This window comes from Pelmatolapia mariae, linkage group LG7, assembly GCF_036321145.2.
Source record: "Pelmatolapia mariae isolate MD_Pm_ZW linkage group LG7, Pm_UMD_F_2, whole genome shotgun sequence".
Classification (NCBI taxonomy): domain Eukaryota; kingdom Metazoa; phylum Chordata; class Actinopteri; order Cichliformes; family Cichlidae; genus Pelmatolapia; species Pelmatolapia mariae.
In genome coordinates, this window is record NC_086233.1 from 44,226,598 (window position 1) to 44,249,206 (window position 22,609).

At 38.2% G+C, this 22,609-nt stretch overlaps 1 protein-coding gene across 2 annotated transcripts in view; it reads left to right on the forward strand.

Annotated features, from left to right (window-relative positions):
* lingo1a (leucine rich repeat and Ig domain containing 1a) overlaps positions 1-22,609 on the forward strand; it is a 122,918-nt gene that overhangs the window by 93,858 nt on the left and 6,451 nt on the right. Inside the window, exon 1 of one of the 2 annotated variants that reach the window (XM_063479233.1) lies at positions 3,412-3,939. The exons of the other annotated variant lie outside the window; for it this stretch is intronic. The gene's annotated coding sequence lies outside the window, so the exon portion shown is untranslated. Of the gene's footprint in view, positions 1-3,411; positions 3,940-22,609 lie in introns of those variants that run through there. 2 annotated transcript variants of the gene reach the window in all.

Below are 22,609 nucleotides of genomic sequence, written 5' to 3' on the forward strand. Positions count from 1 at the left end.
ATAACACAGTGAGCATGTTTGACTAGTACTGCAAATCTGTGTATAATCGTTCATTTACTTATTAATTTTATTTTACTCATATCGATCAGCTGATGAGTAATATATATTGATGAAACATGTCAAGCACCAGTACACAAAACGTATTACAATTGTTTATTTTTAACTTTATATCCATAGGGAAATATACTGTCAGTTCTAGGGTAGTGATCTGGAAAGAAAAAGCCCCTGTCTAACAGAATGGTTTTATAGCCAGGCAGCGTGGAAATAACTCTAAAATACTGACAAAATGCCTTGTACTCATTGCAAGGGTACCTTGGCCATGCGTGATCTGCTGCTGAAGACATTGACAAGTAGCTGTGGTGCCAGAATGGCTTAAGTTCCTGTGCAGAGTTGCTTTAGGCATGCAAAAGTGACAAATTTCAACACTGCTGGACAAATATTTTGTGTGACTTTGTCATGGTGTAAGCAGATAATATAGGGTACATTATAGTTTTTGAAATCGAAGTTAAAATCTAAGTCCTACAACTCTTCAAAACATAGGAATAACTTCATTTTCAGCTTACTTTAAAGACAGCACATTTTGCAGTTAATGTACACAGACGTAAACACCATCAAAATCATATTTCAGTTACAAAATATTCTATTTTTTTCTGTAATTACACCTCAGCTAATCACAAAAAAAATAAGTTAGTGCCTTCCTAGTATGTTCATCAGTGATACAAAACCAACCAAATCATTTAACACCAGCATCCAGTACTCAAAGATAACAGGTAGTTCAAGAGATCGTTTGTAAGAATGGAACATGATTTTCTGTGATACAGAAATTAATTAATCTATTTGGTCTCATTTATTTGCCAAGACTCATTATGGCAGAACAGAATCCCAGCGGTGATAGACACTGGTGCTGGTGAAGATGGGGACTTGGATGGGTTCTGATTGAGCAGGGTGAGGCAGAGATGGGGAGGAGGTGGCTGTACAAATGACAGACTGGAAGACAGAACGACAGAAGAGCGCTGAGATTTAAAGCACATGGGTTGGAGCTGATTGGCTCACTGAAGGTGGGCAAGAGAATGATTGGTCATGAGTAATGATGTCAGCATTGACTTTGACAGCGTGGGAAGTGCAGTAAAGAATAGACTAGCAGGTGGACATCAAGGAAGCGGCTAAATGGGTGATTACAGATCTTCTATACTGAACGCATGAATAAGTTTCATCATGAGCACAAAATTGAGAAAAACTAGAAAATTGAGAAAATTGCTGAAAAATCTCAATTTCAACAATTTATTTTTGCCATGCTAACAAACATGCTAATGTTCAACTTTATGGCCACTCGAGGTTAGGCAAGATTAATGTGACTCTATTTCTGAAAATGAATTAAACACTCATAATTGTGTTTGTATTATATGCACGTGAGTATGTGTGTATTTTTCCTGAAACAATGTAAAATCCATTGTTTTGTTTTTTGGTTTTGGTTTTCATTTAAGATCATTCATTAACTCATGGGCACAGTGCTTTGCAAGTTTTTACCAATCAGTGAGTTAAGGTCCTAATTGTTTATGACATTGATAAAAGTTTTTAATGATATATATATAATTTTTTAAAATGGGTCATTGGTAAGGGTTACACCTAACAGCAAAGTAATGATTCATAAATGGAACATGTCATGGCAGACAGTGCAAACACCATGTAAACTTACAGATATCTATGATGAATAGGTCCGATTTTGCAGTCGAACATAGAAACATACCAAATGTTTAAACTGAGATATTTCGTTATTTCGTGAAAAGTTTTAGCTCATTTTAAATTTCATGACAGCAATAGAAAAAAAAAGTTGAGACAGGGCTTACTACTGTAGCATCCCCTCTTCTTGTAATGACACACTCTAAACATCTGGGAACTGAGGAGACCAACTGCTGGAGTTTTGGGAGAGGAATGTTGTCCCAGTCTTCTCTGATACAGGATTCCAGGTGCTCAGCAGTGTGTCTCCTTTTCATATCTTTCATTTCAGGCCAGCTAAAGCCATGAAGTTGTAATAGCTGCAGTATGTGGTTTAGCATTGTCTTACTGAATGCAAGACCGTCCATGAAAAGTACATCATCTAGATGGGAGCATAAGTTGCTCTGGATCATGTTAGCATATGGTTTTTTTGTATGATAGATTTCTTATCCTGGATCCTGGACAGTGTTTACAGACAGTGACTTCTGGAAGTGTTCCCCAGTCAAAGCAATGGTTTCCATGTCAGAATCATGCCTGTATTTAATGCAGTGCTACCAGAGGGTCTGAAAACAATGAGTGTCCAGGATTGGGGGTTTTTGGCCTTGTCCCTTGCACACAGCGATTTCTCCTGATTTTTTTGATATTGTGTTATGCACTGCAGAGGATGAAATATTCAGAGTCTTAGCAATTTCATGATGAGGAAGGTTATTCTGAAATGGCTCTGCTATTTGTAGATGCAGTTTTTTTTGTTGTTGTTTTTTTCCAGATTAATAAGCCTCTGCCCATCTTTCCTTCTGAGAAACTCTCTAAGTTGCTCTTTTTGTACCCACTCATGTTACTAACCTAAGTACCTGGAAAACGTCCCTTCACCTGTTTCTTTTTTAGTACCACTTCCTTTTCCAGCCTTTTGTTGCTCTGTCCCACTTTTTTACTCAGAATGTGTGGCGACATGAAATTCATAAATACCTATTTTTCAGTGACACAGTAAAAAGTCTCAGTTTAAATATCTATTTTTTCTATGTTTTGTTGTGAAAAATGTGATTACAAGAAATCACTGCGTTTTTTACACAGAAACCCTTTTTTTGATTGGGGTTGTAATTTTATTTTCCAGTTTTAAATATCACCTACCATCTCTAAGTGATCGTCCATAGACTCAGTTTAAAAATCACAGGAGGTAAAATATCAGGTATGTATTAGGGAGCATACTGCACAGACTGCCTCCTGGAAGAAGCAGTGTGTTGTGAATGCCTGTGTATGTTTGTCTGCAGTACCCGAAGCCCACAGTGCCATCAGGCCTTTAAAAAGGGAACTGCTACTTTCTCATAGACTCCCTTCCTTCCTCCTCTCACGTTCCCTTTTTGTTTCCACTTCTTTCTCAGACACATATGTGATTATATATAACCGTATTTTCCATGACGTTTCGGTGAAGCATTTGCACGTTACAAAGGTGTCGCGAACAAATTAGGTTCAGTTTACCCTCAGAATATATTGCTGCTTTATGTCCCATGTGCCCGTGTGCGTCAACGTTTCTGTGCGCGCCAGAGGAGAGGCTGAAATCTGGAAAGACATATCTGGACATATAAGGAAGGTTAACAAAACGCGTGGGGTCTAAATGAATATACCACTAAATGGACGAATTGCGTATGTGACGTGATAGAACACGGCACACACGCCCCGGCAAACACACAGCTTTACCACACACACTTGAGTAGGACACCGGGCAGAGTGCGTTCCGCTGATCATCTCCGTCCCTCCCTCCAGCAATCGGATTGCCTGTGCCACTGACGACAGCCAGTCACACAGTACCGAGAGTGTGCTGTGGAGAGACTGCATCAGGGAGCTGTGCGCTTGGATCGGGAGCGGTGCGTGGGAGTTGTTCTCTACCTGCCATTTGCATTCCTTCTTTATTCTCATCGGACGAGTTCGGGCTCACAAGGAGCCCCATTACCAAGGGAGGATCGCGCTGTATGTGCGCGTTTGTGTGGGTTATCGGTTTTAACTACTGCTATCGTCTCAGAACTGCAGCAGTGCCGTTTTGGAGAAAGTCGTTGGAAATCAGCAGGAAACGGCTGGCTGGTGTCTGTTCTCCCCTGTCATCTTTTAAAGCTATCTATCAAGGAGATGGACTTGAGATAGTGCGTCTCAATTTGAGTGTTGGTGGCTGGGAGTTGCCGTCGGGAAGAAATGCGAAAGGATGCTTGGAAGCAGTGAGGGCTACAGCAGGTGAGTATTTGGTTAATAAAGCCAGTGAAATAAAATAAAATACATTTAGGAAAAACTGTTTTTTAAAAAAATAAATAAATAAATAAAATAATGCAGATCCATTTCAGTTTCCGTGCTTATGGCACTGCGGTTTAATGTGGGGTGAGGCCAAGATTTTAGAGAGGTGGATAGTATGCAGCCAAACCCTGGTCTCCCCCTGGCTACTTTGAAGAAAACATCCATCAAATATGTGAATTCTAGTGCGCTAGTGGCGACATCAGTTCATAAGAGAGGTTTATTTGTAACTCCAAGGAGCGCTTTCCGATGTCAAATCAACAATATACATATACACATATATTCCTGCAAGTCCCAAATGATAAGGACAGAATTTGTTGACAGGACAGAAAAGCAAACCGGGACTTGAGTGTGATTAGGCGCGTCCTCTGCAGGTACCAAAACATCCAATAAACACACATTCCAAATTCATGTAGAGTTTTGTTATCGGTGCACATTTTAAATCTGCTTTTCTGCTCATTTCTGCGTGTGCGTGTGCTCGTCCGAGAGGACGAAGGCTTAAAGCATTAATCAAATTTAATTGTCCCGCGAATATGTGCGTGTGTGTGTTTTTGTTCGTGAGAGAGAGAGAGGCAGAATATGGACTGTGTCTGTGTGTGTGTGTGTGTGTGTGTGTAGGGAGGTGAGTGAATTGCAAAATGTTATCTTCATCTAGCCTTTATTTGACCACGTATAGGCTCTGCTGAGATAACATTTGTCATTGTGTTGAAGTGTGAGGCAGTCGTGATCCTCCCTCCTATGCCATTTTATTCATCTGCAAAGATGGCTATCTGTTAAATGGGCAGCGTATAAAAAGCAAGCAGGCTTCTGCAGCGGTGTGGTGGTGCATTTCTTTTTTTCTTTTTTGTGAAACGACTTGGGACGCTTTGTTTTCAACTAGACTACAGACGTGGGATCTATATATAGCACCAATTGCGACGAAACGGGCCACAAGATGAAACTTGTGCGTTTATGGTGCCACACTCCATCTGTTGTTTGTTATTAGAGGCTGCATTTTTAGGGAATGTGACAGCGGCCCCTGAATGTCTCCCCGCTTTATTGTGCAGCACAGCCTATTATAATGTGTGTACTGTTATATGCATATAATTCTCACAAAAGCTGTTGAGGCAGAGCATCAGAAGACTCTGTGATGCTGTGCCTGCAGACATTCATAAAGTGCTGTAGCTCTATTGGTTATAAATAGCCGGAAGGAGCGGACAGCCAGCTCGAACAGGAGCAGCCTCCAGTCGTTCCATCAGCAGCAACAGCAACAGCAGCAGCACAGCTTCTCTGGCATTATCTGGGCACACAATCTAACGTGATAGATAGGGGGTACACTTTGAGATATCACACAGCCACAAGGGTGTGGCACCTGTATGTGTGTGGGTAAGTGGGGGGCTTTGGTTGGATGGTCCGATGTGCTCTCCCTATCAAGGTACCTTTGTTTGCTTCTTGGACTCAGTAATGACTTTAGAGTGACCCCATTACAGTAAGTGTTTTTTTGGTTTTTTTTAATCCTGCCCTGTGGTTGTTAATTTCATCCCCAGGCTTAAAGCCCTATTTTTGTCATGTTTTACTGTTTTTTGTTTTCATTGATGATTGGCACACTGCTGACTCAATCATAGCTGCTTTGCAGCAGTTAAGAGGCTCCTGAAGTGTGTGATCCGCTTTGTCCAGACGCCCCGGCTGCCTTCATTAAACAAATGTGCAGCCGCTGACCTTGACTATCTACATTTTTCAGTAGGATTAACCTCTTCGCCCTACAGTACAGTAGGCTACGACACACATGTAGAAAACACTCCTCTCAATTCTGGCCTACAAATTCATGCTGCTGTTGGCATGCAGTATTGAATTACAACGCGCTGATCAATGTTTGCAATAAGCTAAATCTCTACATAGCGGCCAGTATAATACAGAGTATCAGATATCACAGGAAAATCTTGATCCTCGTAACACCATTATATTTCAGTGAAGAATGGTTATGTCTTAGTAGCCCATGCTTGAAATGTAATCAGATATAGACAGAGAATGGAACAGTAAACTAATGAGATCAGACTGAAATATGTGTGCAGCATTATTCATTCATGGTAGAGATCAGCCTCATCATAGACAGCATACTGGGACAGAGAAGCAGTCAAGACAAAGTGGGTGGTGATGGTGTGGACCATGATGTTAGTGTATGATGACTGATCACAGGCTTGTTTTCTCACAACACACTAAGTGACCAATAGTGAGCAGATTTATGATGTGTTAACATGTATCCTGGAGACACTCATCCTGGGTGTAAAGCTAACACCTACTGCATTGACAAGGTGTTTATTAGTTCCCAGTTGTGAGGCCTACATAATGCTAGGATGGCAGCGCTGAGACTTTTCACATGAGACTGCAATTACGTTGTTTTTATAAGCCCCCGGCTGTCGTTCCACTTTTTGCCCGAGGCTGGGTGGCGTGGTTATAAAAGATCTGTAGTGGGATCATAGTGGCTATTTGATGGAAGGAGGAGGAAGCATCTTGTTCACGTGTCACTTTTGTCCTTGGCTGATATCTTTAGAAGTGGGTAAGGAGAAGGAACAGCTATATGTGCTGTCAAAAACTCATGAGCATTTTTATTCTCGCTTTTGTAGTTTCAGCAGTGCAATCACTTTCATGTAAGTATTTCCATCTATTGGGAAAGTGTCCCAGACAGCATAGCAGAGGTGCTGGAAACAGCTCCTCAACAGTGTCAACAGCAATCTATTTCTTTTCTTTCCCATAAGGCTAACCCGCCCAAGTCAAACGCAACTTATGAAATGCAGTGTAATTTTTTTTTTATAATGTAGCAGCTGGCTGCCATGTAGGGGCTGTGTCTCGTTGCAGATTTAAGCTACTTTTATGTGTTACACTCTGTGTTTGTGTTTCTTTGCAGTTGTGCACATATTATATATTTACTGGTCTTGTGGTGGTGCAGTGTCAGGGTTTGTTAAAAAACTCCAAAAAGATAAAGAAGCACATGTTTAATGTGTTACGTTACTATAAAAAACGTTCTTTAGAATATCTGTTAATTTATTCTGAATTTCTACAATTCTTACTGTAAATGATTCGCTGTTTAAAGATATTTGAGGATATGTGGCCCTTGCTGTGCCCTCAACTTTACCTTTAGTGAAAATGGCTTTCACTGTGTCGCATCTGATTTCACATTTGTAATTCTAATTGCATTGCCCTTAATCCTGTGATGGTAGAAACATTAACGTGATTATTGTGCACACTAATCCAGAATTTACACCAAAATGGAAACCATTTATTTGTCACATCACAGATACCTGTCACAAAGCTGCAACTACCATACACGTAATATGCAGAAATGCACGGGTTTCAAGTCTTGATGTGTGAATTCTAACAGACAATATCCACATCCTGCTGTGACTTGGCTTTTACGTTAATATTTAACTGCATGACATATCTTTCATGGCTCATTGCAATCAAAAGCAGGAAACTAAAGAGAAAATTAATGCAAATAAGCATCCAACGGATGCTTTAAAACTCGGATAAGCAACATATTTTTGTCGTCTGAGAAAAAACACCCACAAAAAATTGGATATTGCATTTTGTTTGCATACTGTATTTCAAGTGACCCGAGAGGGAATGCAGGGGTGTAGTTTGTGCAGTTCTACATACAGTAAAGTAGCATAAAAGCAAAGTATCTGAAAAGACCGGGGTTTTAATTTTTTTTTAAGTCTGAAGTCAGGATTTACTTATTTCCAGAGTGCATGAAGCACATGTTTGTGCCCGTGTTAGTCAGGTGGGAGAGGTTTAGAATGGAGGGGGGCAGATACCTATCAAATTCAGGCTGTTTTAGATTTCTGCCAACTGCTTACTCCTTAAGTGAAATGTCATTGTAGTGTACAGTCTTGTTAGAGGCATGTCAGAGGCATGTGTAAATGTCATGCATTTACATTAGCCTGTGGGGTTTAATTAACATTTAAAGAATTCGCGTTTGAAAAAAAAAATCAGACAAGTGCAGCTAATTCTGATCTACTTCACAGCGGTGTGAAAAATGTCTTTAGGGAAATTCTCCGAAGGGGCTTTCAGAGAACCATTTTGTGACTTGTGTGCAAGACCAAGGTCTTCACAAAGAGGTGGGATTTTGAATGGCAACAAGCAGTCAAAATTGATTGCATGCCTACCATCAACTTTTATTAAAAATTTGGATTTCAATAACAATTTAGCTTTTATTGACGCCAGATGAAGCTATTGGTCAAGGGTTTGTATTTGCTAAGGATTTTTACCAACCCTGTGGAGTGGAGTCATGAATGATGAAAGAGTAATGAAACTCTGTTGCCAGGAAGCCTTAAACACTCACCTCTTGGACGACTGTGTGTAAATGCCACTCTCCTAAACTGTTAGTGGGCTCTAAATTATGTTGACTGAGTGAGCTGATGGCCTAAGACTGACAGCTTTGGATGGGACTTTGGGGTGAAAACACCCGATCAGAAGTCAGTCAAGGTAGCCCCAGCCATTGAAAACGTACTCCATAGTTTCACTTATTTACAGCTTATAGTCATATGGCAAACAGGTGATTGTATAGCTACGCTGCGCACTATATATACTTTTATGGAGAATAATGGTTACATTTTAGGTGTATCAGCAGGCCACAAAACACACTGAACCGGGATCATCGAAACTGTGATGTTTTTGACATGTAAATTCCCTATCCGTCATTTACGTCGTCTTCCCTTCTTTTCCAGTTGTAGACAATGGATATTATTGACCCATTTGATAATGTCACATGCATTCATGGCTGGAGTTTGAATAAATGGTGTAGCAGCGCTGATGATTACTATTGTGAGGCAAAATTACAATATGCTGCATCTTTCTATTCAAAGCAGCAATTCAAACAGTGCTATTTGGTGGCAGTTTGAAACACAATTGTGATACAACAGCAGCTCCACTTTCACAGCCTCACTTGAATGGAGCATATGATATTTTTCATAAGTGGGAACAAGATTTGTGTTTGTGTCCCACCTCCCTGATGTAATGGCTGTTAAAATAGCCCATTGAGATTCAGAGTTCACAGAGTCCGGTGTTTAGGTGCAGTGCTAGTACTCTCGACTCTCTTCCCTCTGTCTAGTAGGCTGACTGAGGAAGTACTTAGAAACGGAGTTGTCATTTGCACCCAACCTGCTACATGTCTCCTGTGATTTCAAATTGATGTAGTAGCGTAAAAGTCACGTCTTCAAAAAAAGAATATTTTGGCTAGTGCTGAGTTCTAGTTCTATTGTAAACAACAATACAGATCTTCCTTTACATTATGGTTGGGCAAATGGTGATCAGTGATTGGCAGAGTTCATTGTTGGTTTTTTTAAGGATGTTTTTAAGGATTTTTTTGTGTGTAGTTTTTAGCTGCAAAACTGTGGATTTAACTCAAAGCATAATTGCTGTATAGCAACATGTGGTGGTGGTGCCTCCTTCCTTTTTGTTGTGAAGTGTTGAGAGTTGTACACAAACACTGATTCACCAGGTTTGACTGACAGATGTAGTGCCGTCAGACCCTGGTATTGTATGACAGAGGCTAACTGCTGTTAGCCTCTAAATACATGTGTATGAGTTCATAAGCTATGCCAGAGCATGTGCTAAGAAAGAGCCATGTGCTCTTACCTTTTTACCAACAATATTGTGTAGTAAAGGTTTTCCCTTTATCTGATAACTGAAGCCTTTAAACTGTCGTTATTGTGCATTTTAACATGAAAATAGAGTAGATACAATACAATCTAATAGGTTAGTTCTGGTAGACTGGTTTCAAAGCTACTTTACATTGAGATAATGAGCTCTGAATAAGGTGTTTCTGATTTTGCATTGTTTTTCTTTGTATTTGATGGGCCTTGACAAGTTAAAATCGCCATTAAAAGCCACTAATCCCATTAGGATTCATTAAGAAAATGACACCTTAGTGCCAAAGTATAGAAAGGCTATCCTCCATGACACATGGATTAAAGTGACTCAAGATAATTCAAATATTTTAATGTGCTTCAAGTCCATTATCCCTTCCTTTCGTGAGATCAGTGTAGCTGCTTTTTATCCATTGACAGTCTGTTCCCATTCATCATGTGATTCAAGAAAACAGGGGTCTTGCTTTGAGGTATAAGGGGGAGCAGCTTTTAGTTCCCTAAAAGCTCCCCTCGTTCATCTCTTTGGTGCTCTACCTCCATCTTACTCTTTCAGTTTAACTTCCCTAAAAGCTCTCTCAGTCTGGTTTGTCTCTCCGTTTCCCTTCCTCACTACGACTTTCTTTTACCCTCTGGCTGTTAACAGAGAGCGAGAGAGAGAGAGAATAACCGAACAATGTAACAACGTACTGCTAATATTGTTGAAGGAGGAGAGGGAAAGTGCAGGGAGGAAACAAGAGGTCAGATTTCAGGTTATTGACCAGACTGAGTGGCATGAAGAGATGTTGTTTAGCTAGACACGAAGAGGCAGTAATAATCCCACCTACAGTTAGACTTCTGCACGAAATTCTGAGACTTTGCATTCACGTTTAAACCTTTTTCAATCAGGCCCCAAATTCAGTTGACATGTAGGATACTGAAAGTCTGTCTTTAGCCGGAAAAACACATATAAATGTTGCAGTTTGGCATTTTAACACATTTTGATGTGACAGACAGTTCAGCAGCTGTTTCCATTTAGTCCTTTAAGTCTTAAACATGCCGGAAGTCTAAAAATGATACAAGAGAGAAATCCAGGATTTTCAAGGTGGACTTGTTTTATTTTTATTTTTTTTCCTAGACATCATTATCATTTTCTTTAAAAAAAGACAGTCTCACAAGCTTTATGGTTTTGATAATATTTTACAACTGGAGCATGTATTTTAATTCCAGTTTCTGCCATTCTTCAAAACTGAGGGAGAGAAGAAAGGTCAGTTTAACTGGCAAAATGGTGGCGGTAGCATGCGGGTGGATGGGGAGGGTGAGACTGATGAAAGAGCCGTGCAGCGATCAAAGACGAGAAAATGAAATGGCATTTGACCTTGTTGGATGCCGGCGTGTGTTGCGCTGCCACAGAAGTGCAAAGTAGTTTGGGAACCTGTGGGAATTAGGAGGGGAAAGAGATCAGGTCTGAGGAGCACTGATGTGGTGTGAGAGGATGGTCCAGACAATTTAACCCGCACATCTCATAACTGACTTAGAAAAAGGTGCAAAAGGTGGGCAGAAATGATTTTGATGGCAAAATGATTAAAATTCAAATACATATTCGAGAAAGAGACGGGATCATTCTCATCTCACATAATTCTTACTTTTGAGATTAGAACATTAAAACCCTTTATCACCCAATTATCATGTAGGCCACCTGGAGTTATTTTGTCATTTTGGCTGTAAAATTACAAAACAGTAGTCATCTTTTCTCTCTAGCTCAGCTGGTTAAGGAGTTATGGTAATGTGAAGCGCACATGATAAAATCTAGGCGGAGCTTATTTCTCTGTCTGTGTTCAGACAGCAGTACCTTGTGAATGCTTTGTGCTACCATGATACATCAAATATCCCCGTAAAGCTCATCTTTTCAGCTTTCAAAAACCACTTGAATTTTGTCTCTAACACAAGCGGTAATGAAGTTACGTAGGTTTAAAGACCTTGTAAAGTGGGCAAAAGGTTAAAAAAATAAAAAGAAATTATAACAGCCTCTAAAAATTAAAGAAGTTAGTGTTCCCTTTACCTGTGATAGACAAAAACATCATCATCAGAGGTTCTGTCAAGTTAATCAGATGACTAAAAGTTAATTTGGTTATAGATGAATCAACTTTTTGAATGACTGATTATTTATTTTGCCTGTAAAACAGCATTGTAACAACTTGCTACAGTTTGTTTTTGTCAAACAAACACATTTTAACACTAATAATAAGTGGAAATACAGTGAAAAGTAAAATTATGTATATGAGAAATGTCCAGTACAGTTAACTGGTTATGAGACCGTTTCCGTTTCAAATAGCGAATTAACTTGTCATTAAAATCTGCTGTGGATTTTTTTTTTCCACAGCGGGAAAATGCTTATTTGTTAAGTAATGGCTCATCTTATCTGATCCCTTCAGCTGGTTCTGTAAATAAAAATGTATTTCTCAATCCAGATTGAACATGTAAAGTGAATAAAAAACCCCAAAAAACGGGATTTTTCAGCACAGTTAGCTTCATTTCAGCAATGCTGATTTACATGTCCTCTGTAAATGGCATACAAGTTACATCACGACAAGGATAACATGACAAGAGTACAAAGATGAAATTCTAAAACGTGTGTCCACAAGTGTCTGCCTGTCAGCGTGCTTCAACATAGGCACTACTCTTTGCAGGGAAACAAAGAAAACAGACAGCCATTCTCATTAATTAAGGCATGAGTGGCAGAAGGGATCTCACCTCCTAACTCTGCAGATTGAGGCTGGATGTGCTTTGATATCAGTTGCACTCAAATATAATGAGGCTTTCTTTTCCTAGTGTTAAGATATATTAATCTATGTATAGTGTACATGAAATTCTACAAATTTAAGTCAGTTGTAGGAGTTATTATTTAAGAATAAGAAAACGAAAGGAATCTGGTGCTAATGTCTGTAACTTCTTCGAAGAACAAGCATTGAAAAGAGGTTTGCAATGTCTTTGCCAACCTTAAAGCCATCTGCTATTACTGTACTGGGTCACCTTGTCATTGATCCATGTATAGCATGTGAAATACCTAGATTGTCTTTCTGAAAGTAAGATTTTGTTCCCTCTAGTACCCCTAGGATTAGCAGAACTATAGAGATGTGATTCTCTTTCTTTTCACTATCTCTATGACCTCGTCTTACTACACAAAAGCAAAGATATGGAATGGGAGGATACAAGGACAGCTCAGACGAGTAATTTTGCCTTTAATTGCTTGAACCTCCCCAGAGTGCTATTGCTTAAGTACTCCAAAACTGTTGTTGTTTTCCTCCACATAATCTTTGTTTATATGAAGGTCAGCATTTTTCTCTAAGCTTCTTATGAGAGAATTTGGAGCAGGTGGATTGTTCAGAGAGATGAGACAATGCTCCCCTGCTGGAGTTGAGAGTGAGAGCGATCTGCCCCCTTTTTCCATCCACCGCAGTCACTTTACGAAGTGTCTTCCCAGCCCATCTCAACCATCTTATGCGCAATAGTCTTTGTTTTATTTGGGGGAGGGGGTTTCAGCTTAGACCTCATTTCTCAGTCTATATCAATAGCGTCATTATGTGAGGTTTTATCTGGCTAATTAAGGCTTCATCTTTCTGGGCAATCTCTCAGAGGACATGGATTAAGCTCCCCTATCTCTGCTCTGAAGCCACTGTGGGGATGACCAGACCTGTTCAATTCTTCGTGGATTGTGGCTAGAGAAAAAAAGGACCAACATTGTAGTTGTGGCCATCTAAATAGAGTTTCTTTTCCCCAATAATGCAGTAAATTGCTACTATTAGCTTTAAAGTTCATGTGACTCAGTGTAGTTTCATGTCAACTGATACAAAAAAGCCCATCCACCTCTGCCTTCTTTAAAATGAATGTGCGTTGAGCCATCATCTCAAAACAAGAGGAAAATAGAATGAAGTGTTGCATAGATTTTAAATTAGAGATAAATGAAACTGTGTGTTTTTTTGTTTTGTTATTTTAGGGAGAGGCTAGTTCATTGTGTGCGTTTGCTGGTAAAAGACTGAAGACTGAACGACTGGTGAATCATTTTGCACGTATAAAAACAGATAAATGATCTAATACCATTTTAGCTGTTCAATTGATAGCCATCCATTCATGGTCACTAATTACAGTAGGCTAAATCATTTATCTTATGTGAACAAGGTTCTCCCACTGGTATGGCATAGGTTCTTTTTCATGGTGCTAGAAATAGCAAATAAACTCCCCATTGTGTGTCTTTCTCACTGTTGATGTTTTTCCTTTTTTTGCGTTTGCTCCACAGAGTATGGGTTATCAGGATAGAAAGCTCTACCTTAACAAGTATATGTTAACATCCGTCCCATCTGTGGCGAAGGGACTGGATTAATAGCAATGTAACAAAGGAATAATAAAATGGAGCTTAAGATTTTATGGTATATTTTATGGTAAAATTGTAAGAATAAAGGTGTTTTCAGTGCAGTGTATTAGATGTCAGGCGTATTTATCAGGAGAAAGCTGCGTTGTTGGTCTAATCAGCTGTAGCCTTTTGACAATTAATTTACAGCCATCTATAGTTTGCTTTGTCTGCATAGAGAATCAAATGGTTTGTTTTAGTCAAAGCACTGATCCAGAGTCACTGGTTTCCAGTGCAAAAACAGTACTTAATGAATATCAAATACGTTGTTGCTCTGAGTTCTTGCTCATTAAAGTTTAGTGCTGAAAATGACCAGATGAAAGTCTGCATCAACACTCATTAAAACGAATGCCAGAATACCCTTCCCATATAAAGAAACTGTTAATAGGGAAACTGCACTGTGCAGATCTGTCACTATTTTGACTTTTCCCATACTGCTGTGGAAAAGGTGAAAAAATACCCTTTTTGTCATGGCGCATAAACACAGTCTGCATGAGAGCATTGAAATAACTGACTGTCACAGTTCTTATACCGTACTTCTGTTTTTTGATAAAGCGCTTGTGAGACAGTGTTTTGTCTGAGCCCTTGCCATTATAGGAAATAAATCCCAAATGAGGAAAATGAAGTTATTTTGCACAGGCAGTTGGTGCATTTGACAGCCATTAATCAAGAATTGTGTAAAAGTAAAAAAATAAAATCTGTTTCTTTTTGTTTGCTTTATGTTTTAGTGTTTTCCTTGAAGGTCAAATTGTATCTACAGTCTTGTACTTTGGGACTTTGCAAATGAACACACTAGGTCTCAAGTCAATGAAATCCTCTTCTTCATGATGCTATACAGAAATGAAGATCTAAAAGAACTAAGCCATTTCAAAAATGAAAAAAAAAAATCTGAGACAGGGTTGAGGATGGGGAAACAGCTTATTACCTATTTTCGTTGAATCATATCACAAATATGATGGCGAATGCGAAATGTAAATACTGAAACTAGATGGAAGCCTTGGGTGATTCTGTGATTATTGCTTTTGTCTGTTTATTGCTGGAGTTATTGGTTATTGAATAGCGGTGGCTATAGTAGCAGGAATTCAAAAATAATTCATTTTCAGTTACAATAAATACAAATTATAGAAAAAAACATGAGACTTTAAAGCCCCATTATATCCACCACTGCCATGGCCAACAGCGGTACATTCCAAATCCACGTGTTGTTTCATCTAGTTGTATCATGCACTTCTCAATTTTGTGTCTTTGTGCAGGTGCCGCTCCCAAGTTGAAGACACAAGTATAGGATTATGTCGGTTTTTCACCACCATTTCAATTATATATTCGTGTAGACGCTTGGAGATTTCCAGAGGGAGATATTGCAACCGCTTTAAAAGATTAGATTTTCTGGAAAAAGCTTCTGATTTTGACTTCTACCACTGTACTAGCACTTGTGCAAAGGTTTTATTAAAATATGGATTTTAAAGGTCATCTTTATGATGGTATTTTGTAATTTAGAGATGAGATACCCCTCTAGTATTTGAGATAGAAAATACAAAGACTTTCGATATACTTTTCCTACATTTCATTAGTGATTAAAGTTGATAAGATTATATATTATTTTGCACATTTAACAATGACACGATAAAGATATTGGAGAACCAAAGAGATCATCAGTAAGCTCCACCTTGCCAATACATAAAAAGAAATCTTAGGCATTGGGAACTATCTCAAAGTAAGGTGCTGTTTTGCCCCCTCTCTAATCCCTACTGGAAATAGTTGGAGCTACACTGAGACTGTGAGAACAGAAAATTAAGGCAGTTTTGGAAATCAGACATGGCTGAAGTACTTTGAACATATTTGAGTATTTATGTTAAGCAATTGTAATTCATCAGCAAACACTAATGTATGCTTTATTGATTAAAATCTTCTGTCATCTCAACTCACTTCAAGCAGTTACAAAGATTTATGACGTCTTCCTTCTTGTCCTTTACCCAACCCTCTATTACACAGTAAGTCTGATTAAGCACACTGTGCAAATTGTGTTGGCAATATCATAATCTTTTTTAATACTGCTAAGTTCATCTCAACTTGACATATATTTCCTGGTGACTGCAAGTTGTAAAAAAAAAAGTCCTGACACACAATAATGGGTTTTGTAAACAACTCCTGTGTGGTTGGAGCTTCACTAATATAGGCCATTCCCTACTACATTGTGCAACAACAGTACCCTCTAAAGTCTGATCCCGGTGCATTAGTTGGGGATTTTATGCATGAGGGTCAACTCTCTATCCACTAATTACAGCTCGTTTCCCTTTAAAAGCCGTTATTGTGAGCTGCAGGCACAGCTAAGCAAAAGGGACATTTTCTTCGCCACACTGGGAAGAAAGTCTTCAGATGCCAGTCACAATTAAAGTCAATATAGCCGAGAGCCTCTCCACACTGTGCCCGTCATACTTCCTAGCAGCTGATAAAATATGGCCTTAATTATTCATTACGAGATGAAGGCATGTTTCCATGTTGACTTCTTTAATTGAAGAACCAGTGCAGTTTTCAGTCTATTCGAGGCTATTAAGGCTACATATTTGGGGAAGTTGATATACTAGTTGTTCCATAAGCCTGCAAAGAAGCTCACCAACAAACAGATTACCCCCACCCGCAACACACTCTGAGGGTAACTGCCAAATCCGCTCACTTCATCTGAGGGAAAAAATTATTCACTCACAAATTTAGTGAGAAGAGCAATATGTTCATCCCCCTCGCAAATCGTTCATTTACCCTCCCTCTAACCTTGAATAAATTTCGGAGGCTATTCAGTAGGGTCCTTATGTTGAATTTTACAATTTTAACATCTTCACCTTCTAAATAACGATTCTTCCCCCATAGCACTACTTGAGGACAGTTTTGATTTGCATAAGTACTGTCATTCTCAAATTAAATCATACACTATGTCTTGGCAAATGCTTATGCGCCATAGAAGAGGTAAGGGCTTGATTCAGCTGCATAATATTAACCCATCACTCAAGAATGATTAATTCAGAGCAAAAATGTGGATTATTCAAATAGGTTTGGATGTTCTGGCAGGATATGTGATTGAGCTGACAGGGATTTTGTTTGTTTCCAATTCTAAATGTCCTTCAGCTTGCCGTTATCGATCAACTAGTGTATATCTAAAAAGAATATATAAAAAATTATATATACTTTTTACAGCTTTATTTTTGAAAACTTTACCTTTTACATCTCAAACCTTTGGATGAAAGCACTGTAACGAAATATTAATATTCAAAATAAAGCTTTGTGCATAATAACAACAAACAAATGACGAACTCTAAAGAAAGAATATTCAGGATTTGAAGTTTCCTTTCAATGAAAATTGGAAGGATGGATGATTACATAAGCAAATGTTTTCATGGCGTCTGATGAGCATTGGGAGACCTGTTTATTCGCCTAAGCTCATTTGTTTTTTGCACACCATCCTGCAAATTCAATACAAGAATATTGGTGAGATTTCAGTGTTTTTTGCTCATCAGTAGCCAAGGAAACAGTTTCTTTGTTTCTGGATAAGAAGAGCAAATTAGTCCATAAAAGACAAAGTGCACCTAAACTACAGGTTATCTCAATTTGTCAGTTTGAGCTCATATTACTCAGTGCATGCTTACCCTATTTTGCAAAAACTCACAGCATGTTTTTCATTCAGCAAATCAAACAGAAAGCCTTTTGGGATATTATCCGTGAAACTTAATTGCCTCGAGCACTATTTTGTTTACTGAACCAATGCAAAAGTTGATCAAGAAAAAACTTTAAACAAACTGCCAAACTTGCTCATGCCCTATACAAATTCAGTTTGTCTGCTAATAGCATGCTACATTCAGTGGTTATTATTTGCCCTCACATATGAGCTAAAAGTTCAATAATAACAACAATAACTCATCCATTTTCTTTTTTTTCAATTTATGTTCTTTTTTTCTTCTTATCTAGCTCAATTTCCTGCCTCCTATTCCATTTTGGGCAATAGGTTAAACTTCTTGCATGTGCATTTACATTGGTACCGCTAGTTTGAGCTATACTCTCACTGTACTAATACTATTTCTGCTGATTATCATTATCATTATTATTTTATTGCTGTTGTTGCCTTCATTGTTAGTCTCTCAGTTTATTTTAACATGATGTAATGAACCACATGGTTACTCGTGTATTAATCATGTATAAATAATCGATAAAACTTATTGATTGACTTCTTTACGAGCATCAGATTTGAGTTTGTAAACTCTTTACCCCAATTGAAACAAAAAGTGTTTATCCAAAAATTGTATACAGCGATATATCAAGTTCTGCTGACTGTGAAAAAAAAAAAATGGTTCTGGCCCATTGCTTCAAACAGACTTTCTCAAGTACCTCACGGGGCCTTGTTAGTGCAGACTTGCTCTCAGTCTTCCAAACTACACAAAGTAGAACAGGCCAGGTTCAGCTCCAACACTAAAACACTCATCTGAAATCAGTATTCTGTATGAAACGTAAAGCCTTGTGACCTTCAGCAGTTAGTGCTTCTTCTACTTTTATTGCAATGTCTGCATTGTTTTCAGTTTAGCCTCTGGAGCTCGGGGTTTTGGCTTCTCCTGTGTTGCTGGGAGAAGAGCCCACGTGTAGATGTGTGCAACCCTGACTTAGTTGCCTCGAGCCCTAGAGTCTCTGTCAGCAAAAGAAATCAAGACTCAAAATGGGGTCCACAACATTAGCTAACAAAGTGATATAAAGGCAATGTTAAGTGGTTTTGTTGCCATATCTTTGCTGTACATTTGTCTAATTGGCTAACCATTTGAAAAGTTAAACACACACACACAAACACACAACCCAAGTTGTTATTTATTGTGTTTCATTCTACGCTCAGTGTTTAGAGGTCAAATAAAATAAATGGGGGAAAAAAGACATGGATAGAGTTGGAATGATGTCCACTGAGTTATTTTTTCACTAATAAGTGAGTTTTTATAATCAGTTTCCGTTTTATTCATTTTGAAGTGTTGCTGGGCAGTCTGAACTGTGATATTAGTTATAAATAGCACATCACGCTTTACATTATCAGTTCATCAATATTATATCAGGATCGTCTTCTAACTGTCAGGGCTAATTTAAATAGCTCTCATATCCAAATTGCTAATGACTTCTTCCTAAAGGCCTACACATGTTTTTTCACATGTTAGTTTAACTAAGCTCTAAACCGGATAACTATTAAACAACAGACATATTCAAGTGAAGTTGCTGAGTGAAAAATAGCCAACTTTCTTGTTTTTGTCAGCTTCACAGCATTTATTCGATTTTTCTTTTTTGTTTGTCAGTCTTAACAAAATATATGATGAAATAATTTGCCAAATTCAGATAATTGACATCATTATAAATATGCTTTTAATTAAAAAATGATTTTTTTTTAGACCTTTTTGTGTTATTCCTCTAGGCTCAAGTTTGGCTCGTTTCCTTTTATTAATTGTTTTGGATGCTGTGAAAAACATGTGAGCTCTCATTAGTGAGTCTTATTTGAGTCTTTCCAAAATACACTTTATCTCCTTAAAAAGAAAGAACAAAAAAAAAATCACGATTCTCTGCAGAGAGCTGGCAAGCTGAATAGTTTAATAATGATAGAACATCACGATCCCTAAATTGCACACCAAACACCCAACAAAGAAAAAAGAAAATACACAATAGCCCCAGCTATGGGCCTCGATAAACTAATGTTTAATGAAACATGATTTAAAAAAAAATTTGACCAGAATCATTAGCTATTATTATTATTGGCTACACTGTTTTTATTTTAGAGCTTACAGTTCCTGAAAGCATGCTGTTGAATTTGAAATAGATATCCCTTCTAGTTTAACAATAAGCTAATCAGTTGAACCAAACCCAAATAATATTATCTATCCAACTATAATTGTATTTTCTTTACATTGGCAACTGTCTACTATCATCAAAATCTTTTACTAAGACTATAGGGCAACATCTCTAAAGTAGAGCTAAAAGTAAGGGTTTTATAAAATGATTTTTAAAAATATGTCAAAACAATAAGAATTCACTATTTATTATAAAACTGAGTTAATATCTTTCTAATTGCCCTGTTGATTGTCTTATTAAAAGAAGAAAAGAAAAAAAAACATCTTTTACGAGCTGGAACAACAAAACAATCCTTTTCAAAATGACTGGTTCAAGTAATCAACTTTTAATGTATAACCCCATCCCCAGTGTTTTTTTTCCTTTGGTGTAAGTTTGGTCTCCTGACAGGCTTTGTGTAAGTGGCACTGTGAAATGTCTTTTTCTTTTAATTAGAAAGTAGTTTTGTTTGCATCTTTTTTTTATCAGTAAAGGCAGACTCAACATCAGAAATTCCTGTCATTCCCTAAATATGCAGAATGTACACCACACTGGTAATTCTTTCCCAGTTTCCTATTTGTTGCTGTACTACAGAATGAGACATCAATGAACAGAACACTGCGCAGAAGCAATAATGACCCCTTTGAGAGGTGAAGTTCAGGAGAGACATGTCTACAGGTTTTACGGCAGAGTTTTGTCAGAACAACAGCTGGCCACTGTTGGAATTCTGCACCTCGATGCACCAACCAGCTTCTTCACCTGGATTAGGGCTTTACCGTCCATCTGTCGGGCGTCGGCTTACATTTAAGCCCTGCCATATCACAGGTTCAAACCCAGCCAACAGTCCCAGCAGGCAGCGTAGCTTCTCAATGACACAAGGTTAACAATTTTGTTCAAATTCATCCAGGGCAGTGTGAGACAGATCTTACTACCACTTGCTAAAGGTCAAAAAAACTTGTGGTTAAGATGCATTTAGTCATGGTGTCACTTTTAGTTTATGCTTTAATACCTGCAATGCTACTTGCAGTTAGAAAGCCAATAAGCATCTTAGAAGTGATTAAAGTGATAGCAGAAAGAGAATAAAACACTTTTGTCAACATACACAAAAATATTAATTTGCAAATTATACAAAAAAAATATGACTGGAATTACTTATGCTTGATACCACTAATAGGCATCATATGAAATTGTAAACACTGGGGACAAGGGTGTGAGGGCATGTTAAAGAAGAGTAAATAGGTGGTGCAGTAAGATTCCAGTCCTTGGTCTGGCCATTGAGGATTAGACGGGCAGCTGACTAAGCGGTTTGCAGAGGAATGAGCTTTAAAGGCTTTTAACACTTTGTGCTACAGATAAGGTCAGCATCATCTTACGGATTTCCAGGAAGCTTAAAGGTATTTAACAATGGTATTTAACAAGGCTCAGAAGTGATATCTTGTGACAGGTAAACTAAAATATGACTCGGATTACTCTGTGATGATTAGGACTTAACGACACTGATACATGCATATTCTCGAATGTGCTAATTGTTAAAAAAGGAATGATAAGATATGGAAAAGAAAAAATTTCTAGCTTGCTACAGTGCAGATGTTAAAGTTTAACGTGAACCTTTTTTTTACATGAACTGGCTGAATGTTTCGGTTACTGTGTTATGATTGTAGTGCTGTACTGTTAGCTTCAGTGTGTCGAGAATCTGAAGACCATCTTTCTTTCATCTACCTGCTCTTCTACCTTGGGTTTTGAAAATTATTTTAAAATTGGGCTCTATATCAAAACCATAAAATGTCATATTAAACTTTACTTAATGATAGCAACTTGGACATTAGGTAAGATAACCGTGTTTTAATGCTACACTGAACTGCCTACACCTACTCCATTGTAACAGGGCACCATCCACTTTACGTATGAAGCAACATCTTCAGCATCCCAGCGGATCCTGGCATAAAGGCATTAATCTCTCTATTCATTGATCTAGTTATTACTGGTCTTGGACCAGTGAGTCCTCATTTATTGAGCCCCACTGTCTTATTTCTCTTACATATTCATTCTTTTGAGCAGCACACCCCCTCTCACTTCACCTCAATTAACGTAATTCTCTGGGAGCTCACTGGAGTGCTGATTGGAATGAAGAACTGCATTCAGAATACATGCCTGTGAGGGGATGATAACACCAGATCATTAACAAAACAGAGCTGCAAATGTTTACCCATGGATAGCATTCTTCATCTTAATGTGTCCATATCTTTTCATGTTTCATTGCATATTTGCTGCTGAAGCCGTGTGCTATAAATTGTAAATTGTGCTGTAAATTACTTAGATGCGTCTAAGTCATAAAAATGCAATTTCATCAAAAACTTTACTTAAATATTCAAATTTCTTATTAATATTGCCCAATCATGTGCACTGTTGGGATGTATAGAAGAGTGCAGGGACTTGTTAGGAAGCCTAACTGCAATCCACAACCTGCTGAAGTTGTAGTCAAGGAGCTTTACCAACAGGGGATTATACTTTGAATATTTCTATGATTGTGTTAACGTGTCAGTGGCATTAGGGCTGGACATAATAGCATCTCATTGAGTGATAGCCAATATGTGATATATCCCCACAATGTAGGCCAACAGATAGAGTCTGAGCCTGTCATGAGGCCATTTTTTTCATTTTTCCATAGACTTCTTGCGATGTCCTATGACACACTATGTCAAAACACTCACAGGCCACTTACTTAATCAGTGTACATTAAGGAACAAGAAATATTAAGTATGTCCAGAGGCAG